Source organism: Struthio camelus, chromosome Z (genome assembly GCF_040807025.1).
Source record: "Struthio camelus isolate bStrCam1 chromosome Z, bStrCam1.hap1, whole genome shotgun sequence".
NCBI classification, from domain to species: domain Eukaryota; kingdom Metazoa; phylum Chordata; class Aves; order Struthioniformes; family Struthionidae; genus Struthio; species Struthio camelus.
The window spans coordinates 58,209,615-58,231,526 of record NC_090982.1 but is presented as its reverse complement, the minus strand read 5'-3'; the positions used below and the strand labels follow the sequence as shown (position 1 = coordinate 58,231,526).

At 39.8% G+C, this 21,912-nt stretch overlaps 1 protein-coding gene across 6 annotated transcripts in view; it reads right to left on the bottom strand.

Annotated features, from left to right (window-relative positions):
- LOC104144886 (hyaluronan and proteoglycan link protein 1) overlaps positions 1-21,146 on the bottom strand; it is a 67,536-nt gene extending 46,390 nt beyond the window's left edge. Inside the window, exons 1-2 of one of the 6 annotated variants that reach the window (XM_068928528.1) lie at positions 21,042-21,146; positions 20,657-20,747 (exon numbers count right to left, since the gene is read on the bottom strand). The gene's annotated coding sequence lies outside the window, so the exon portion shown is untranslated. Of the gene's footprint in view, positions 1-20,562; positions 20,855-20,949 lie in introns of those variants that run through there. The other 5 variants (XM_068928529.1, XM_068928531.1, XM_068928530.1 and 2 more) reach the window with 5 other exon arrangements.
- Positions 21,147-21,912: the final 766 nt, after the last annotated feature.

Genomic DNA, 21,912 nt, shown 5'->3' with positions numbered 1-21,912 from the left:
ATTAAAGCAGGTTAATCAATTCCTATTTCAAGCAGATTTTTTTCTTTCTTTCTTTTTATTGCAGGTCTAAACTCTTCTGGCTACTGCTTTTTAATATATGAGCCGAGATGCTTATGCAGGGTTTTCTACTGGCCCATATTCTACTTCAAAACATGCTCTCAGTAATACTGGGCACTGGTAGCAAAGCATCTGTCTCATCACTGGTGCTTCTTATGAAAGATTTACCACAACAGTTTTTCATATTCTGATTTGGTATCTGACTTGTAATTTTCCAAAGTAGACTCTGTACTTTAGGTGGCAATGCTGTTGTCCCTGATACAGATCATTAAATATCTGCAAATGAAATGGAGATACATGTGGCTGGCTTAATGGTCTGGCTTTTGCAATGCTCAGTCATGCGGAAAGTTTAGCTGTGTTTGCTGCAGTGATTATGTGTAAAATGTGAAGAAGACATTTCTTAAAGTCCAGACAAATGGTAGGGTAATGCAACCTTTCTACAATGTCTTGTAGCTGTGATATTTTTGAGATTTAGGATGGTGTTAATATAAAGGAAAATGTCAGCTCCATTTCTACTCTGGACCACGCAGAACAATGACACAGGCTGTTAAGTTGAGCAAATAAAGAGAATTTCAACACGTAGCCTCAAATCAAGGACATAATAGGAAAAAAAATACAGGAAGGCCCTCCCAATAAACCATCCTGTTTTAACATTTTCATGAGGAAATAGTATAATGGTTTGGGTAAATTTTCAGAAAAATGTGAAATATAACCTTACAATTATCTGAATAATTTGCAGCTCTTTGATGAAATCATAATGCAGAACATATATTAAATAAACTTCGCTAAGATGCTTAAGTAAAATAGCATGCTGAGTGTGCAGTTCAGTACAGCTAGTGCAAGAACAAAGTTATGTCATATGCTCGTTTCAGATATAGTCAGAGTTAAAAAGATGTAACTGAAGCATTTGCATCCAGGAAACACCTACATTCTGCATTACAAAATTAAGTAACAGTGTAAGCTTACATCAAGCAAAAGAGTATGTGGAAAGCCACAGACAGAAGAGCTGAGATTAGTGCACGTAAAGAGAGAGATTTTAAGAACAAAATTCTAAGGACATACTTTAACTTGTTGGTATGCAAGAACTGACAGAAGATACTTAAAAAAAAATCAATGGCATTGCTAATTGAACTGTTCTGACATTTATTTTGGATGCCGGCAATATCTTTTAGCTTTTGGTCAGTTCTTGAGATAAATCAAATCTATGTAGATTTCAGGAAAAAAAAATCAACAACAGGTTCCTTGACAATCTCTGAACTTGAAAACTCAGTCAACAAAGAAGATATATTGATTTGGATTATGCCAGAAAAGGCAATGTCTTTGCTTATGCAGTAATAAGAATAGCTGCAATACTGGGAGGCTGCAAATGAATGGGGTTTCACAGATACCTAAGGAGGCTATCCAGTTTAAATAAATGGCAAAGAGATAGGACTCACATATTTTTTGCAACTGTATGCCACTCAACCAAGTTAATTGTAGGGCTCAGCATTTCTGCACCCACCCAGAATAAAAGCAAGGCTTTTATTTGTGCTTTAATATCTTCAGGATTATGCAAGCTGTTTGAGCTTCACAGACATAATTTCCTGTTATCAAATAGCACTTAGCAAGGCTTTGAATCCCCTCTGATCAGTGTTACCCAATCCACATCCCCACATCTGAAGAGAAGTTGGGCTTAGGAGAGTGGGTTTGGCCCAATGTGAAGGATAGTGGGAACCCCAGGAGCAGCGCTGTACCGCTTAGAGAGCTCTTACAGAGACCTTGGCTGTAGACTTACGATGCTGCAGGAATGAGGCAGGTCTGCACTATTCCTGCTCCCCCTCCCCTCACTTTTTTTTTTTTTTTTTTTGTGAATACATACACTCTTCCCTAAGCAACTGCTGCAGGTCACTGGACAGGGTCACTGAGCAAGGTGGACTTTTGCCTTGGCGTGCTATGGCCCTTCTTACACTCCTTCTCCAGCGACCAAAGCTTCCCTGGCCTTTTAGGGCCGAGTACCTGTCCCACAGACCTCAGGGACACAACTACCTCCAAGGACAAGGGGAAGTTTCCAAACTAAGCTAAAAGTTAAAACTGTGGCCTGGGGTGAAGAACTGAAAAGCAATGGAAATAATGTATTACCGTTTGAAAGAGCTCCTCTAGAGAAGTGTTTGAGTGGAGGCACTCCCTGCCCCTAAGGGCTAGTGTGAAAAAGCCCGGTTTCTCAGGCTGGTGTGTTAATAGGGTGGTTGTGACCCATTAGCCTCCGCTGCCCTGCGGGGAAGAGGAGAAGAGCGGAGGAGCTACAAAGGCTGGCCCTGGAAAGCTGGTATTTGTGCTCGCTCCTTACCAGATGCTCCACAGTCTCTACTACGGAATAACTGCAATTTTTCTCCACATCACATGCAACACTGCCGGTCTTAAGCATTTATCAGCATTTATCGGAGAGATCTGGGCCAAGCATCCGCAAGGTTTACTATTTCCTTTACCGCTTTCACAAACTGGCATTGTGATTTTTCAGCTAGGAAAATAAACTATGAGATAAACAAACTGAGATACTGGCTTCTGCTTAACCCAGCTTTCACCTCAGCAACTTGTAGAAATCTCCCAAGCTACATAAGCTGCAGAGCAGCCAGGGCATGGGACTCTGGTCTCTCTCACTTACCAATAGCTTCAGTCTTGCAGGGTCAGCTCTGTTTCATTTCTTTCTCAGAGGCCAAATGCAAAGATTCACTTACATCCAAATGTCAAGGTTCACAGTATAAATGCCATTCTCAAGGCTGTTTTTCCAGGGAAGAGTTTTTGAAGAACTAAGCAGCAGAGAGAAAGAAAACCCAGAACATTGAAACCTGTCCCGGTGAAGACCTCAATAAACCAGCCCAGCAGAGCTCCACCTCCCAGCCTGAAGGCTGCCAAACAAGACCCTGGGGAGCTATGTTAATCCCTAATTAAGTTTAATCTGCACTAGAAAAGGTCTGTTGATTTAGTTAGATAGGTATAGCAATGCTGAAAGTTCAGTCCCAACGTAGGCATAGCTATAAGAGACCAAAAAAAAAAAAAAAAGCCACTGGGAGTATAATTTATAGTAGTTGGCTGAGCAAAATAAACTATTTTCAAACCAGAGGTTTCTTTTGCTTGAGCAGCTGCACCAACGATATGTGCCACAGTGCACAAGTGGCCTCTGGAGCAGCTGCAGACACGGAGTCCTCTCCTGCCATCCCTGAGGCCGCCGGGCAGTGAGTGAGGGTCTGCCGGCCCGGGGGGGGGCAGCACCCTGCCTGCCCCCTGGGTGCAGGGTCGCGGTGGGGACAGGAGGGCTCCCACCGGAGCTCCAGGCCTGATGCTCTGATTGCACGTCCCAACGTGGAAAAAAACCTGGATCCTATTTTAGCTTTCCTAAGAAACTATGTGCATAGTGTGTGCACAGTGTATGTGTATACATACACATAGATATACATGTATCTGCCATGTACACAGCCATTCAAATTTTGGCCATTGGACCACTTTTCATAAAATAAATACACTTGACTGGCATGATTGCACCAACAAAAGTTGGTAAGTTGAACCAGAAGGCAAGCGGTCTGTCACCCTTTTTCTAGAGATGTCTGGAAGAGGAAGGAGAGAAATGATGAAAGACAGAACGTACCATAAAATAATTTCTGCCTCTCCTTTTTCCTCTAGCAGCATCAAGACAGATTCTTTCTGCTCTTAAAAAAGATTGATTATCTATGTAGTTACTACGGACCCCAGGGAGAAAGTGTGTTCATGCGCACATAATATTAACCTGCTCTTCTCTGGGACTTGACACTCACATGAGGGACCTGAGCAGATCCCAGATGCAAATCTCTCCCTTGCCTTCATTCTTATGTATTGGTTACTTTGTTTCTAAAAGGGGTTATTCATGTGCAACTGCTATTTTGACATTCTCATGGGGCTTGCACATCCAAAGGGAGAAAACTTTGTCATTCTAGGGAGATAGCTAGAATTATAGCAAAATAATTTTAAAGCAAATGTCACTGAAATTAGCAAAAGATTTAAAAATCTGGGTTAATCAGCTGACACACAATAATAATCTTATAAAATAGCCTTGTCTTTTGATCCATTTGAAGAATGGATACTACTTTAAAAGTACTTTAGCCAACTTCAAAAAGAAATTAGATGAAAAGCATAAATATAAGGAAAAAGCTTTTTAATAACCTAGTCTCACTAGAAATGCTGTAGACAGTAGAAATCTATTCCTAAGAAATCAGGTCATTGCTCTAATTAAATCTGACATAGACATGAAAGCATACATATAAAGCCTTCATTTAAAGAAGAACAATTTTGCATCTCCAACATGCTGCTAAAAGATTACACTACATTGTAGCAATGCCTTTCAACCCTGCTGGCTTCATCTGAAATTTGCCTGAGGTGACCCACTTCTTTTGAGGTATAGGCATAGGTTTGTTTTATCTAAATTTATAACAAGAACGGTTTTTATAGAGTAACGTGTGGCATTTAGCTTTCATCCTTGTTGGCATCAATGTGGAACAATTTCTGCCATTAGCTATCAGAGGCATTTTACTCTCAGGAAATCCGTGTCAATGTTGTGTTGCAGGGAAAAGTGCTTCAAGAAATGCAACACTTTCATCTGTGGGGATGGAAGAGTAATTGCAGGAATGAAACAATTTTTTTCCCAGTACGCCTTCTCCAAGAAAATGTGGGTGGGGAGCTGGGGGAGCAGAGAGGCTTGCTTTCCAGTGGTGCATTTCATTGGCGCTGCACTTCAAGGTAGGCTTTCCACAGGTTGCCCAAGGGAATGCAGCTCCTCCTCAACTGTAATGCAACTCTACAGGCATAAATGCTATAGTATGTAAAGCTGGTTGTAGTCTAGACTTTGGCTATAAGAGAAAAAAGTGACTGCAGGAATTGGTATTTCCCTGTTCAAGCAAGTGGACAAACTATGGTGGGTGGAGACTCACTGAAGTCTGCCACCTGTCCCCACAGTCACAGAACAGCAGACTTTTCTGCATAACGCAGAAAGTGGCTGCAGACAGATTGCATCTCTTGGGAGGAAAAGAGGAAACTAAAGCAAGAAAAAGAACTGAGAATGTGCTGCGACTGTGCACCTTTTCATATACTTACTATATGAGTTTGTAGGTGACCTCTATTTCACAACAGGGACATCAAAGGCTGTAAAACCAGCTGCTATTTAAAAGCAGAGAAATTCCCTTCATTTTTACTATAAAAGGACTGGCACACATATTTTATGAGGGATTTTAAATTGCTTGGGGAAGGAGGGGAAGGTAGGAAGCCTTCAACACAAGTCCTCTACAGCAAACACCTCTGTTTAAATGTCTCAAATTAGATTTCGTTGGAAAAAAGATACTGGCACACTCATAACCTGACATACTTTCCATTATAAACTCATTTCTAGTATAAACATTGAATGTACAATCTATAAATAGCACCTTAACTACAACATAGACTTTCATTATGTGCTCTGAATTTAGAAATAGTACTTCGGGCTTAGTTGAATTCTTGCTTTACAGTTCTTCATCACTTCAATCGTTTATTTACTATGTCTTTACCTTTTAATAAAATTTATAAGAGCCTTCTTTAAATCATGTTCTTTTGACAGGAAATAAAAGATTTGCTTGCAGTGAATGGACTTACACCTTCTGTTCAGTGAGCAATAGCATAGATCCATGTTGTATCAGGGCACTGCTAGCACTAAATCCCAAAAGAACAGAGTGGAATATGGTCTAGTATCCTTTAATTTAATATCCAACCTCTCTGTGCTCGTTTTGAACCTCTGTGGCTATTAAGGACCTCCACTTTGTCAACCAATTGTGAGTTTATCTGAAATAATTTCTTTTATCTTTCCTCAGAGCACTTTCTTTTTCTAACGAAAGTTTTTGACTGCTTTCCAATTTACTTCCACTTGCTTGTTCACCTCTAGCTTAAGAGTTATCTTTTCCTGTGTTTAGCTGGAAAGAAAATAGAGAATAAAATCCAACTACCTAGAACATCTAGATAAGAACTAGCTGGAAAAAAAAGAAATACCTAGGAAAATAATAAATTAAACCTATCTAACTCCTACCAAGTTTCTTGAGAAGACTGGTTTACAATATTTTACAGGGATCAAGAACAAGGCAATGAAATCAGTATGGGCATGGCTTTCATTTTGCTGACCACCAGAAAAAAAGAAGAGTAATCTTGCTTCTTTTTGTGGCTAGCAGAATAGGCTACTGGATATTGTTGGAAGCAAATATTGCTTGTTTTTTAGCTTGCAGCAATACACTTCATGTGAATGGTTAAACAACACTGCCTATACTTCCTGGTCACTGAAGCAAAGGTTATTAATTTCACAAGAGTCATAGCAGTAATATGCTATAAATTCAGCAAAAATTTTCAACTAGCTGAGGCAAGATTCTGACCTGAAGCTGTTTTCTGGCAATGCAGTCCTTACCGCTCTGTTACATGGGGTCTTATGGTTACTGTGTACAATAGCTTGGAGCTGGTACACAGCATGCAGTCGTTGCGTAGACGTTATAACTGAATTTGTCACTATCTGTAAATATTGATATATTTGGAATTTACTGCATAATGGAGGCGTACAGCCAAGAGGAAACCATATGATTCCCTGTTACTTTAAAATTGCTAAATAACTGTATTCCAGAACATAAGTCTTTATTTTAAAAACAGTTAAAATCACTTTAACTTCCTCTCCATTTTACCAATTGAGCTAATACTTCTTCCCATCTTTGCAACATGATTTAAGACCTAGGGATGGAAAATGATCCATAAGAACTAGGTAGAGTTTTCCTGGTTGTGAAGTTAACCTTCAGCACATCAGCTGATGGTGAGCAGTTTGGTGGTTCCTGCCTGGTTCTGCAGCATTCTGCCTAGAGCAGCAGGTCTCAGAGTGGCCTGCAGCTCCTATTTGTCTCAAAGCTGCAAAAGTATAATGTCAAAAGAGTAACATTTATGATTTAAATACAACATGATTAATGCTTTCATTGGCAGAAATACTTAGTTTGCCTAAGTCAGTCACTGTAAATAGGTGGGTACATACATACACACACGCTAGGGTTGCAAAGGCTGCTGAGAGATCAGGGATTAAACCTGTGGTGCCTCTGTGCTTCACTCCCACCATACCCCTCAATGATACCTGTCACAGTACATACACCGGGGATAGGAATAGACATGTACTTTCTAAAATATCTTTTGCTACTGTTTGTCCAAATCCCCAACTACTTTTGTGAAACTCCCAAGTCCCAGATGTTATCTTTTGCATACAAGACTCATCTAATGACACAACAAATACTCAGCTCATAATGTGAGCATGTTGTATAGAAAACGGTTTTAATTTCAAATGAAATGTCTTGTGAGTGCACTTAATGGTATGCAAGGTCTTTCCTGGCCCTATGCTCCTTATGAAATAAATGTGTGTATGACATGTTGCACTGACGGGGCTGGAGAAAAGGAAGGCGGGAGAAGATGCAACATAATTCTGTTCCATGTGAGATACATCTGTAATGCAGGGTATAAAGACACGAGCCTGTTTGATACATATACGAACCAAGGTGGCTCAGGCAAAAAGGCAGTTGCTAGGACTGTTGAACTCGGCATGGTCACACACACATTGTTTACCTATGCCAGAACATGAGGAAAAGACTGGCACCACTTTGGAGGGTGGGTGGAGCAGTCACTGTTAGCGGAGCAAGAAAGCAGCTGCTGCTGTGCAGCTGTGGCTCTGCCTGTTGCTCCTGTTGATCCAGCAGCTGGAGGACAACTGTCCATGCCTCCGTCCTCTTGCTCTGCTACAGCTCTGCTTGCCTCCCAGCCTTGTCCTGTGGCAGAGGAGGCCTGACCAAGGGGAGGCCCAACCCCTTCTCCCCCGAATGACAGAGGTCATTGTCACCTTTGGGATTAAGAAGCCAAGAACCATAAGGGAATTTGACTTTGTGACATCTTTATGAAGCCCATATCCATAGAAATACAATCAGGAAATCCGCAGAGCGAGGGTTGATGCACTGGCCAAGATTTGATGCAAGGCTCTGGACACGTGTTCATGGGTCAGACCTGGGGCGCTGTCTGCCAGAGGGATTTTATGAAGGGAACCTGCCTGAGAGACAACAGTGATGCCCAGGGCTACAGCTTAGCTCATGGTTTGCAGCCTGTTATTGCCTACAAGGTGGCAGGGCTGGCCAGATGGTGATATACGAGTGCACTGGAAAGTTCAGGTTCCCAAGTTCAGCTTTCTCAGACTTAAATTAGTCACATTTTCTGATGCCTTCCTGAATACTGTTACTCTGATTCTGGAATCCCTCCTTCAGCACATGGAGGAATAAAACTACAACAGTAGCAATCTAACCCAAGGAGCTGAGAAAGCTGAGACTGAACACGAGATATACTGACATGAGAGATGATCTTGATGGCTAGCAAAAGAAATAATTTTACCTGCTTTGAATATGCACTAAGAAATAGCTAGAAGTATTCCCAATAAGACTATGAATTTATGAATAAATCATTTCAGAAGCTATGTATATTTTAAAGGGAGAATGAAGTCAAAAAATAAAAAAGACATTAGCACAGGCAATCTTTACTGTAATTATTTAACATTTTTCAGGCTGCAGTATTAACCTTTGGAAAAGTAAACAATGGAAAGTTACATGACTATTTTCAACAAAGTATGAGTCAGAATTGCCTTTTTTGTCTTTTTCACATGGAACAATAATCTCATTGCTCAAAGCACTTTGACCTGATTCTTCACTGCCTTCTAGCTTGTGCAGACATTTATATCTTTGCAAAGTGAATGCAAAGTAGACAGAAAAAATCTTTTTGAACAAGGTGAATAATGGGGTTCCCATACATTGAAAAAGGTGCACAATTCTCCATATAGGCAGCACCATATTTTTATTACTGTATGTGCCTTTTTCAAATTTTAACTTTGATCACCCAAATAATTACAGATCTAAAGTGACTACCTGTGTGAATTTTTGTTTTCTTTTTTTCCTATCTTTTCAGTGTACCTTGTTGTGTTCTGTGTAGAAGTGAATTGAAAAGTTTCTGGGGCAGAATGTGACTTTTTTTTTAACTGCATAATTCCTGCTGCTCTCAAGAGGCACCTATCTAAATTCTCATCTGTATCTAAACTCCCACTTTCATCTCCTTGCCTCTTTTAGTCTTTAATAGACAGGTCTCTCTTCTTTATTGTAATAATGGCTATCTGATACACTGTGGAAGATGAAACCCCCAAGTAATGAGAGTGCTAAAAACTCTTCCAGCTTTCAGAGGACTCGCTATTTCGGGCTCAGTGACTAGTTTGCTATAATTCAGTGTTGCATGTAGGCTTATAAAGCTCTATGGAGGCATGAGCTTGGTAAGAAGCCAACTATGGGGTACCAGCTGAGCAGCGAGCCATGACATACACATGCCCTCCATGCAGATACTCTGGAGTCCTTTTATTATACGCCCTCCCAAACCTTTTGGAGATGGCCAGTCTTAGATGGGCCTTCATGAAGGCAGATATACTCTTTCTGGGCTATTGTCGCAAGAAGAAATATATTGTGACGTTGCCCTTGAGGTTGCAGTATGCCTTGCTTGACTGAACTGATTGCACAGCCACAGCCAGATACACTTAGCAGGCTACCTTTGTGAATATCTGTATCTTCACAAGCACATCCTTGTGAAGAAGGGAAGTTCTGTCATCCTGTGTTTATAGATGGAGAAGTGGGGCATTAAGAAGCTGTTGGCTTATTCAAGGTCACACAGGAATTTATGCCTGAATAGGGCACTGAAACCATGTTTCTCAAGCAACAGTAAAATATCTTAACAATAGAATGTTTTAACTAATCCGTAATCCTTCTTCCCTGGTGCAAATAATAAATAACTAAAGTATAACAATTAGTATCCATTCTCAGATGCCTGAATGTTGCCTCAGATTAATATCGTGTCATATTCTCTCCGCTAGTGTAGCAACTACAATTCTCCCTTTTAAATAGCAAAAAGTTAACATAACAAAAATGATTCCCTGGAAGTCTGTTGCTGGCACTCCATTGCGCACTGAGAAATTTTCAGTCTCAGTGGCAATGAGATATAAGCAGCATGGTGTTGGTCTTCAGAATTTCAAACAAGTTGCCTGACTAGTAATCATACTAAAATTCCTGCAGAAATAAAATGATAAACTATGTTAGAAGGATATAGCAAGCACTAATTTATCCCAAATTTATGTTTTATGCCTCTAAACCTTTGGCTACCCACTAATGTGTTTTTATTTCAGAAGGAAGAAAGCAAAGGTCAGAATCGTGGACAGATCTGATGGCTCATTCCTCACTGGCCAGGCAATACACTACCCAGAATATATTTGAACCCATTTTGAGATTAAAGTTAACATTTCAAAAGGCCCTTCTGGCACGGAATCAACCATGAAGTACCTACCCATAGCCTCCTTACTCAGTCTAGATATGCTGATCTGTTTAATGCTGGAAGGATTGTACTAAAGGTCAAAGCCAAGAGCAATTAAGGGCTGCATGATGGGAAATTGAAGAGTCAATTGGGAAACGTCATGCAAATGAGCCTCATGCTTTCTATATGCTGCCTTTCTTTGCTGAAAAGATCTAACTGATTACAGGCATTGGGATTGTTCAGCATTTGAAGGTAATAGTTACTATGCACAGAACAGGGGCACTTCCTCCTCATACTTCTCTATCTTTGTTCAAGGAAAAACAACACGGCAATTTTGATTTCTTACTCTTTCTCTCCCTTTATTTTTCCCCTTCTTCTTTCCTTGAATAGTATCTGAAAATGCTGCTAGACTGGAGGCTTGCTATCATTTTGTAATAACTTGTACCCCTTTATTCTTGCGCTGTTGTATATCTAAACAGCCAAGAAAGAACTCGTGGCCCACTTTAGCTAAAATTAGTAACTCTTTTCTCAACAGTACCATGAGTCTATATGCTACAGGAGCAAATATGAATGTGACTATAGGCATATGAATCACAGAACAGTTTAGGCTGGAAGGGACCTCCAGAGATCATCTAGACCAACCCCCAACTCTAACAGGGTCAACTATGGCATGTTTCCCAGGACCACATCCAGTTGGGTTTTAAATATCTTCAAAATGGAGGCTCCACAACCTCTATCACCTACACAGTAAGAGAGTTTTTTTTTTACGTTCAGATGGAATTTCCTGTGTTTCAGTCCATGCCCATTGCCTCTTGTCCTGCCACTGGCCTTGCTGAGAAGAGGATGCCCCTTTCAGTCTTGCTGAGCCCAGTGATACCAAGAATTGTTAGATCAGCTCATGCAGTTAGCACACAAGTGAGATTTTAAAAAACAAAAGCTAACAAGGACTCTGAAATTTACTTCTGCAGTTCGTATTCAAGCTTCCCATTGCAAGTACAAATGCCAAAGAGCTTGGAGGCTAAGATTCTCATCTGATATTAAGATTCCAAAACTGATGACCTAATAAAATAAACCTACAAAATGTTATGAGAATTGCAAGAGCTGGCTATTACACCTTCTAGGGCATCTGCCAGTGTAGTTATATTTAAGCTTCCATGATGGAAAAATATGAACCACGTTCTTCTTAAGGTAAACCCATATAAATTTCCTCTTGGCTACACTGGTCTTAGTGAAATCTGGAAAGAGCTTATGTATCTACACAGAACTGGAACTGCCTTTTTTCATTGTTTTCACATCTACAAAGCAGTGGCCTTTTCCTAAAAAGACAATATGCCTCCTCAGAAATTTGGGGAAGAACAAGTTGTAGCTGTTGACTGTTTAACGGAGTCTTTAAATTGTCTTTTTATTCATATTTGTTTGCACATTGCACAGTAGCTGAACTTGAAAACCCTTAGTTGCAAAAGAAGAGGCATACTCTTGCTTCTGCTTCTTCTCTGGAGTACAAAGAAAAACTGTAAATTTCCCTGAAGTAGATGGACACAGTGGGGGGGGCTGTGATTCCCAAAGAGCCATTGCCATAGGTCGCATTTGTTTGAGTGTTACTGGTTTAGGAGAAGACAAAGAGCCAAAATTTACTGAACAAAGCCTATTGATCCTGGATCTCTAATGACTTTGAGTCATTGTTTAGTGTGTATCCAAGTCTGATATAAGAAACACGCTAAATTGGCTGTTTGCCATTAGAGGAACTCCAAGATGGTTTGCATCTACATTGGGGACCCCCATCTCCCTCTCTAGATACTTTTGTAAGGGTAAGCTCTTGCCCTCTGACATGTGGGCTGCATTGTTATACCACATCTGAAAGGTTTTATTTAACTTTTATGTGGGAAACTCAATATAAATTGGACAGTTGGCACTAATATAAAAAAATGCATAAAACCTGTAAATCACAGTTCCATGGTAGTTTCTGGAGTAAAAACATAAAATAAAAAGAATGAATCAACGAATATTGCTGTCTGCAGAAGGAGGTGTGTTTTCTGAGATGACTATTTTGCACACTGCAACGCAAAAAAATAAGTAGAGATTTGCTCAAACCCATTATTAGCTATAAAGAAAGTCACATTTCCCCAGTATAATGTCAGGAGAATGCTGAAGTCGAAATAAATTGTGGTTAATGAGTAATGGTGCATTCCTGAACAAACCTCCCTCAGATAAAATAATAGAATCTGCATCAATCATCAGATGTACCAGAAATAAGTCACCCTCACAACACGATTCGAAAGGATCTATGTCTTTGAAAACAAATGCTTGTGCTTTCCCTTGACATTTGCAGTGTTTTTCATAAACGCTACAGCTTTAATTTTCTGATAGGCAACAATTTTTCCTTGACAATGCTCTATTCCAGTGACATTATCTCTGAATTTCCTGCATATTTTTGCTACTTTTGATTTATCTGGAAATACAGTAAATCTAAAGTTTCTATCAGCCTGATACCTAAAACAAATCACTCAATGTAGTGGCAAGTATAGGTGAGGATGCTTCTTTTGACTTAGATTTACAGAATATGATTATAAATAAGTAATTCTGAAAGGCACATCTACCCAGATGAGATTTGAAGTCAGATTGGACTCAAGTGTATCTGCAAACACCACGTATTTGAATTACTATATCCAAGAACTAAGAATTGTTCTCTTCATGAGCCACAAACTCTGAAAATTCATGCACCTCTTTTGATTTTCTTAAATACTTTTCTGTGAAGTTTAGATGCCCAACAACCACTGATTCTACTCATAACATTCAAAAGTAATATCTCCCACAAAAAACTTTCTTTTAGTAGAATCATAGAGAAAGTGTCCTACAGAGAACCACAGAGATGGTCATCACCTTTTTCTTCCTTCTATCCATTTTGTCTGGCCTGGTATTAAAACCTAAAACAACAGAGATGCCACAGATTTCCCAGGCAGTCTATTCCTAAGCTTTCTCATTTTTACATTCAGAAATCTCTTTCCCCAATCTTTCTCCCTGCAACATGCACCCATTACTTCTTCTTTTTTCTGATTATTCGCTTTATAGTGTATTTTTTCTTTAAGCTAAACATAACAGATTTTTCATTTTTTAAAGTAATGTTTCCTAATTCCTATCATTCTCATTATTTTCCTTAAGATTTGCTTTAGCTGGTCTTTGCAACTCTTAAAATTCAGTGCCTGATACTGGGAACAACCTCAAATGAGACCTTAAACCTTATTCATCTTTATGTATAGCTTTCTTTTTGCGACAACGTGACACATATTCTGGTTGAGTACCCCAGAACTACTCTGAACCAGCTGTTTTCCATTCTGTATTTCTGTAGTTGATAATTTCTGCCTCAGTTTAGCATGTTGCATTTATTTAAATGATTTTTTTCCCAGATTTTTCTCCAATTAGGCAGATCATTTTAACTTCTACGCCCATACCTTCCAAAAGGCGTTCCTCTCTCCCAGTTCTGTGTTGTCTAAAAACTTAAAACATATTTTCTATTCAATTGTCCAGGTTACTAATAAAAATATTGAAGAGTACCAACTCTGACTAGCCCTGGAAAAATCCTGGCTGGTATGTGCTTCTATTTTCACAGTGAGCTATTGAGTTCCTAACCAGTTATGAAAACATATTATAGTAGTTTCATCAAGACAATGTTTTCCTGGCTTGCTTATGAAGATGTCATATGTGCCACTACCTCTCTCCCATCCTAATGGGAACAGCCTTACTGGGTTTGCAAAGCTTTTCTTGTTGTCTGATTTGATCAGAATGGGACACATAATAAAGTACAGATGAAATCAGATATGGAGGTTGCTTTACAAAAATCTAATAATTTATACTTTTCTTACACAAAATAAAAATAAAAATTCCCCAGCCTACTTGCCTGGCTTGTTAGTGAAAGCGGAATCCCAAGTTGCACAACTATTTTGAAACTGCCTAATCGAAGCTATTAAAGTAACTTCAGTCACAGTGACTTGGCAAAACTTGACATTTTGTTCCAGACATTTAGAAACCCTGAAACACGTTATATCTGAAAATAACAATGATGTGTTTGGTAATCTTTCAGGTTAGGCATGAAATTAAAAACGCGCAGCCTCGTTACCGCACGTACAGCATGTCGGCTGCGGAAACGAGCGGCAGCCACCTCCGGCAATAAGCAGCGTTTACCAGAAGGTGGCAGCCCCGCCGTGGTCTGCTCCACACCGCGCACACCCCTACCACCCACCCGCCCACCCACCAGCCACCCACACCTCGGTAACCCTGGAGTTTCAGTCAAGTTAACTACTGCACCTATTTGAACATTAATATTGCCTGACAGGCTTCTTATAAATCTCTTGGTTGCGCCCAACACTATAATGTTTTCACAGCTATTACGAAACGGGAAATTTTGGAACGTGCTTTTCCCATCTCTAAGCAGTGTTTTAAATGCTATGTATGACTCAGGGTTTTTTTCTCTTTTTTTTCCTTCTTGAAAGCATTTTTATGGAAAAAATAATCACTACATAGCTATTTTGGGGTGTGGCATGTATTTTCTTAAATATTAATAATGCACAGTTGTTCAATTCCAGCTGGAGGGTTTAGGGAATCATTTTATCAATGAATTTTTTTTTCCTGCGTGAATAGATACTTCTTCTGCATATAAAGACCGTAGCTGCAGGCCTTCATTCCTCCACTCTTTGTAAATGTGCATAACCTTACCTAAAAGAACACTTTATTAGCGTCAGTGAGGTACTAATGTCTATAAAGCCACACGCATTTGCAGGTTAGGAGCTTTACATATTGCTTTTTGATCAGCCATATGAGAAGTTACAGATGTCATTCTGCAAATAGATGAATAGTTTCATTCACTGAATCCTATCTGAGTTTCTATTGATTGCAGTGAATTAATAACGTAAGTAAAGTCATTTATATATTGTTATGTAGGATCAGAACATAACAGCACACTGGTATTGTACCATTGCTTTTGTGTATATGATCTTCCAAAACACAAGTGTCAAGCAGTGATAGCCACTAACTAGGGGAACAATGAATCACCAGTTTTAAAACAATGGAGGTAATAGTCTGTGTGCTAAAAACTACAAATCACCAGTGGGCTGGCATTTAACACAATCGATCTTCAATCATCAGGCTCTGAAAAATAAATTACACATTCTAACAGGGCATGTGAGCATATGTATACACATATATGCATAGACATACACAGATTCACTCCTGTCTTCGCATATAGACATTATGGTAGGGAAGGAATGTTATTTGTAATAAATGCCATTGTGTCTTATGATTTGCTGCACTAATACTTACTGATATACTTTACAGGACAAGTCATCAGGTAAAACGATATAAGCAGTGTAAATTAACATGATATAACACATGGGGAAAAAAGGGAAGAAGAAAAGAAAGACTTACCTAATATATCTACTTCTAAAAGTATTGATCAACCCTAAGTTTGAACTGCCTCTAAATAACTCTTTTTTCATTTCCCTCTGGAGTAGTTTGAAACATTTGTTTTCTAGTACTTAGATTTCTGCCAAACACATTTCCAATCTAACCTGTCTCCATTGCCCATATGTTCCTTGCACAAGATAAGCATTTAAAGTAATTAGGCGATATTATTAATGGAAAGCTGTCTCAAGATAATGGTCTTCTGCTATTAGACAAATGCCAAGCTGACATTTTTTGAAGCAAGAGGCATATATCTACTGACATTCTTCTGCTCTCATGATTTTATTTGTATTATGCCAGACAATTAATGATGTAGATTCTGCAGTTATATGTGCCCTGCTCTAGAGATGGCAGCAGCTCAACATGCCATTCACGGAAAGCTCGCCTATGGGAGAGGCTTGGTCGCTTTGCGGAGACTTTAATCATTGCTATCAGGGTTAGATTCTGGCAGTGGCTCCTCTGAGTCGCAGTTCCAGGCTGGAATGAGTTAAAATGAAAGGTAGCAACCTACGTGGCATAGCATCAAATCAATTAGCCCATTTGCTGCTGTGGCATTTTATCTTCCTAGACTTTCATTTGTAAACTTTGCCTGATGAATGGGAAGGCAGAGTTCCTTCTCATTTCAGTCATTAACTCATGCATCATGTTAACAACCTCTTATGATCATATTTCATGTAGCTCTTGAGAAAAGTTTTCAAACTATTCTGTGCAGTCTTCAGACTGATTACTGCTCTGTGATTTCTTAATGCATCTTTAAAATGTTTGTCTTCAGAGCCATTGATCATGTTCAAGATTTCCTCTCTGTTGTACTAATTAAAAGGAAACGAAGAATGTGTTTTCAAAGCTAGTGAATGAGAAGGACATGGAAATTGTTTGTTCTGATAAGTGTGGTGTTGCCATTTGATTTACCGTTCAGACAGTGATGGAAATCAGGAGCGAGCAAAGCACAGAGAGCTTGATTTTATGAAGTATTTTAGTACCTATTTGCTCCTTTAGCCATTGAGAATAATGCATAGCTCCATTGCTGGGTGTAGGTGCTCAGGACATGTCTGCAGTGGGAGCTATGGTGATGGAGGAGTTCCAAAAAAGCTTAGAAAGAGGGAGCATATAGCCGGTCACATAGCATAAAACCAGTCACAGAGTACATCCAGACTGACGTACGCTTGCTTAAATTCCTGTCCTTTCATTGGCTTCTTCAGAGCTATGAGAATTGACATCATCTAAATATCTGCTACTGAATAAACAATCTGGTGGACCAAATAGCAATCTTCCTTTCCCCAGTAAAGAGAAAGGACAGTCCAGCAGATATGTGTGTGAGGTCTGAGGAAGGCGGAGGTAGATGGCATGCACAAAAAGGAAGATGGAGAGGGTTTATGACCTTTTCTTAGGCATTAGAAATAATTTGACATTTTATTTGTCTATGGCTATCATCAACAAGATATTCAGGACTAAAAAATCGTTTAACAGCAGGACATTCTCTGTGACAATGGAGTTTTAGAAGCAGCAATTGCTTTGAAATCCTTACTGATGACCATCTCTTCTCTTCTGCCATAATATTTGTACAAAAAATCCCTTCACTTTCCCAGTAACTGCTCAGTAATGCCAAACTGAGTGTTAATTTGTGGATATTTGCTACAGAACGATTTAACACGACTTTGGAAACAGATATTGGTGACAAATTATGTTAAACAAAAGCTGAACTGCTTTTTACCACATCTAATAGACACTTAAAAATCAGAAAGAATCTCCCCTAAAAATTTAATTTAAAAAAGAAAAAAAGTAAGCTGATATCTTTTAATGGTAAAATAGAATAAAGTTGACCTTTTACAGTTAAGGTGCACCTGGATTGGCTACATACATTTAGAATTAAATAAAAAAAAAATCTTTCGGGAAACTATTTGCAGTATCCACTAGGTGGCATACAGTGACCGTGTTTAGGCCGTCTTATCTCCACAAAACCTCCCATTCATAGAGTAGATAAAGAACTGCATTATTAATTTATACCACTGCATCCACTCTACACCTAATATTTGTTTAGCCAGCTGTTTCCTCTAATCCTCCTTAAACGCTATTGATTGAAATCCTAAGTATATTCAGACTTTTTCTGCCCCAAAGAACATTTTGTTACCTACAAATTACAAGCTACCTTTTCAAGTGCAGTACTGTATGCTACAGTTACTAACAGTGCAGACAGAATGTCTAATACTTCCTCACAAGCAACAGAAGACGCTTGTAATATGAAAATGACTTTTTTCCAAAAAATGTACTTTCAATTTTCAGGAAACTTTAAATAATGAAATGCACTACCAGGTTTACAGTGAAACATAGAAATGCGAAGTATTTCAATTCAAGGATAGTTTTACCACGACTTTAGTGCAAAGGCAAATGAAAATCAAAAATATTAATTCCTGACCTGATCTGAATCCTTGCAGTCCTGAATCGTTGTAGTGAATTGGAAGATTTTGAACATATTTAAATATAAGCAATTGCAAAGTCACGCTTCACTTGAAGATCTCAAAGCACTTTCTAAAGCTTGGTCAATATTATTTCTTGGTTGTTACTGAGGGGCAGAGAAGTTCAGCGACCTGATTAAGTAAGTGTTGATATCAGCTTTGTTGGTTCCAAAATCAAGACTGTGACAAATAGTGGACAACAGTATTTCCTTCAGTCTCTAAAATCAGAGACTGGAGCATTCTCCAAGCAGTGGAAAATGTTCCTCTTGCCCAATTGCAAATTGTAAAAACAAAGGTACAATACAGCATGGCACAGAAAGCCCCCAACCTTTTCTGAAACCTCTTCTCCGTAAACCCAGGCCTTTGCATTACCTTAGTTCTTTTTAATTTTTACATAGCTACTAGTTATTTTAAGCATACTAACAGAAAATGAGAAGAAATGGAACCCATTAGGTATGTTGTGAAAGGATGCTTTACTGTGGAATCCTGTTGAATTATCCTGTCCGTCATATCTCTAAATAGGACACTGCTATAGCTAATACCTCACTTCATAATGACATGGGGGGAGGAGGTGTCTCTTTCTCATTAGAATCCGCTTAGACATTTAGGGATCATATTATGAAGAAAGGTCTTTTGGAATATTTTCAATGCAGACCAGCAGTATCTTGATTATTACATTGTCATTTTTATTACTTATTTAACTTGAAATAATTGTTCTCTAGAAAATTATTTTTCTCCTTTTGTTTGAATTGCTACTTTGAAAAGTACCATGAATTTATCTTTCTTTCTTTTTATTCCTTTCTGCTTTATTTCCTTCCTTTCCTTTCCCTGGTTACCAGAACACCTAATACAGGTAAGCGCATATGGTTTAGAGTATCAGATAATGCATTCAGAGTAACTCCACTTAGCTAGGCTTTACAGGAGTTGAAGATCTGCCTCCATTAGATGCAAAAAATCAAGCAAAGCATGAGCCATCTCTTTGTAGTACGAGCATTTGGCACTCCTTGGCAGAAGACTACTGACTCCTGATTCTCCCTCCATAGGAGCTGATAATAATTTCCCTGTTTATAATACATTTCTCCACGTGCTGAAAATGCTCTACCAACAGTGCTTATTGAGAGGGTGTGCATCCATAGTTATATAGCCTCACTACATCTGTGTTTTCAACTACCGGATCATACACATTCCTAACAATGTTTTCCTAACAAAACAATGGCAATCTGTCTAGATAGCTTCTATTGACATGCAGGCACTAAAATAGCCTAACTAGTCATTAATACAATACATTAATAATCCACGTGATTCTTGTGCACGTTGCGAGGTTCCCAGAGTCTCCTTAAGGAGTTATATGAGTTTATGACATCATACAGCAGCATATACCGCAATGTTTTCTCCCCCAAAAGACCCTAGCAGTAAGGAACTCCTTTCCCTAGTGATATACAAAAGAAGAGCAATAAACAGCCTTAATCCAAACATGTAAATTCATTCAAACCCTTTATATCTGAACTACCACACAAGTACTTTTGCCATGAGAAACGTTTCAAATGACACCTTTCTCTGTATTCAACCAAAAGGCAAACAGCCAATGACACTATAAGCTTATCATAGCTATGGATCAGCTAACATTCAGTTACACATTCAAAATGCTATGACATCCCAACTTTCTTGGTGAGTTGAGATGACACAGAAACCTGTGCTGAATGTTATTTAGGCTTTCTTTGACAATAAATAGCCACATGTGACATCAGTATATAATTTATCAAATAACATCAAAATCATTTCCGTCCTAACTAGATAGCCCATACTTTACACAAACCCATTCCCAACCCTTCAAATTCTTGCTCAGTCTACTGTCCTTCCTAAAAACTTCTAAAAGTGTCTAACAGATGGAGAAATCCCTCAAGAAAGACGAGTCTCTGTGAAATGTGTAATCCCATAGGAGGAAGCCATAGGTCTGAGTTAAACAACTTTTATATTTCAGACTGAATCTGCAGTTGCAATATGATCTCCTTCGGTAACATGGAGCACTTAAAGTCAAATACATCCAAGTTAGCCAGTTTCACAATCCGTCTTTCCCCCTCACCCCCCTTCACTGTCCCATTAGATTGTGTGAAAATCCCTTCAGCACAGCCCTGGAGCTGGTGCCACAGCCGCTGCTTACTGGATCCCCATCCGATGTAAAGAAAGAAAGGACTAAAAACCTTTCCCAGAAGTTTGATTGTTTTTTTACCTTGCGCAGAGCTCCAAAGTTAAGATGCTCTCACAAATCCCCACCGGTGTGAAAGCGAGGACGGCCAAGTGCGGAGGAAGTTTTTGGTGCTCACCTGAAGTTGGGGTGTGCGTGTGTGTGCCTATGTCCCGACTCTCTTTGTGGCTCTGAGTGGCAGAGGACCTGATTCAGGGGAGAGCGAGCCACTTTCTCACCGAGAGGAGAAGAAAAGCAACACGTCATAAGTTAAGTACGCCTCCGAGATGCCTTAATTACAGCTCAGCGTGCTTTCCCTTCGGACCCCAGGAAGGACAGGAAAAAATAACCACCCCACCCAACACCCCCTCACCCCCCCCGCCCCGGCGAACACGCACACACGCACACATGCACACACACACACGCACGCACACACACACGCTGTCCCGCCCGCGACACCGCGGCGTCCCCGCGCAGCCCTGCGCTGCGCTGCGCTGCGCTGCGCTGCCCTCCCGCGCCGCTACCTAAAAATGCCCCCGCAGCGCAGCGCACACGAGCGCCGAGCTGACACCAGCGCGCGGCGCAAAAAGCCGGGGGTGCTCCTTGTGCCGGGATCCTGGATTCAGGGTGGGTGACACCCTGCGAAACATGATACTTCGGACCACTTGCCTCTGCTGGCTCCCAGCCCCCCGCTCCCTATTTACCCCCCACCCTACCATTAACTCTGAGGGTGGGAACATGTTTTCAGAAAGGGGGAAAGTGCTAGGGATGGAGGGGGGGGCGGGTGGGGGGAAGGGGGAGGAAACAGCTGGATCTAGCAGGATCCTGTTGTGTTTTTGTTTTACCCCCAATTCCCAAATGAATTCTCAATCCAGGAAACAAGTCCAATTTCTCTTATTACAGCCCAAATACTGGTCACTCCTTTACTCTCAGAGCATGTGCATCACAAAACCCTAAAAACCAGGCAAATGTTGGCCCTAAGTCTTTGCGTTCGAATTTCTAAACACCGACTCAAGCCAAATTGTTCCTCCAGCATCAAGAATATCTGGATTTTGGTGCATTTCACATGACGAGGTGTACCCTCTGCCCCCAAGGAGTCTGCTAATCTATGCAATTCTTGGCCCTAAAACGTTAAATTCCATGGCATGAAAAGCATACACATTAAACCTTGGGTCTCACAACAGCAAACACTGTTGAATGTCTACATGTGACCATTATTCAAAAACTGAATCAACCAACCAAAACCACACCAAACCAAAAAATAACAATAAAAAACCTCAGCCTTGCTATGTATTACAGTTCGGCAAATTGGGGCCTAACTAATGTTATATTCACTGAAAACAAGTGTAGCTGCTCTTTCTTCAACTGAAAAAAAGAAAAAAACCCAAATTCTTG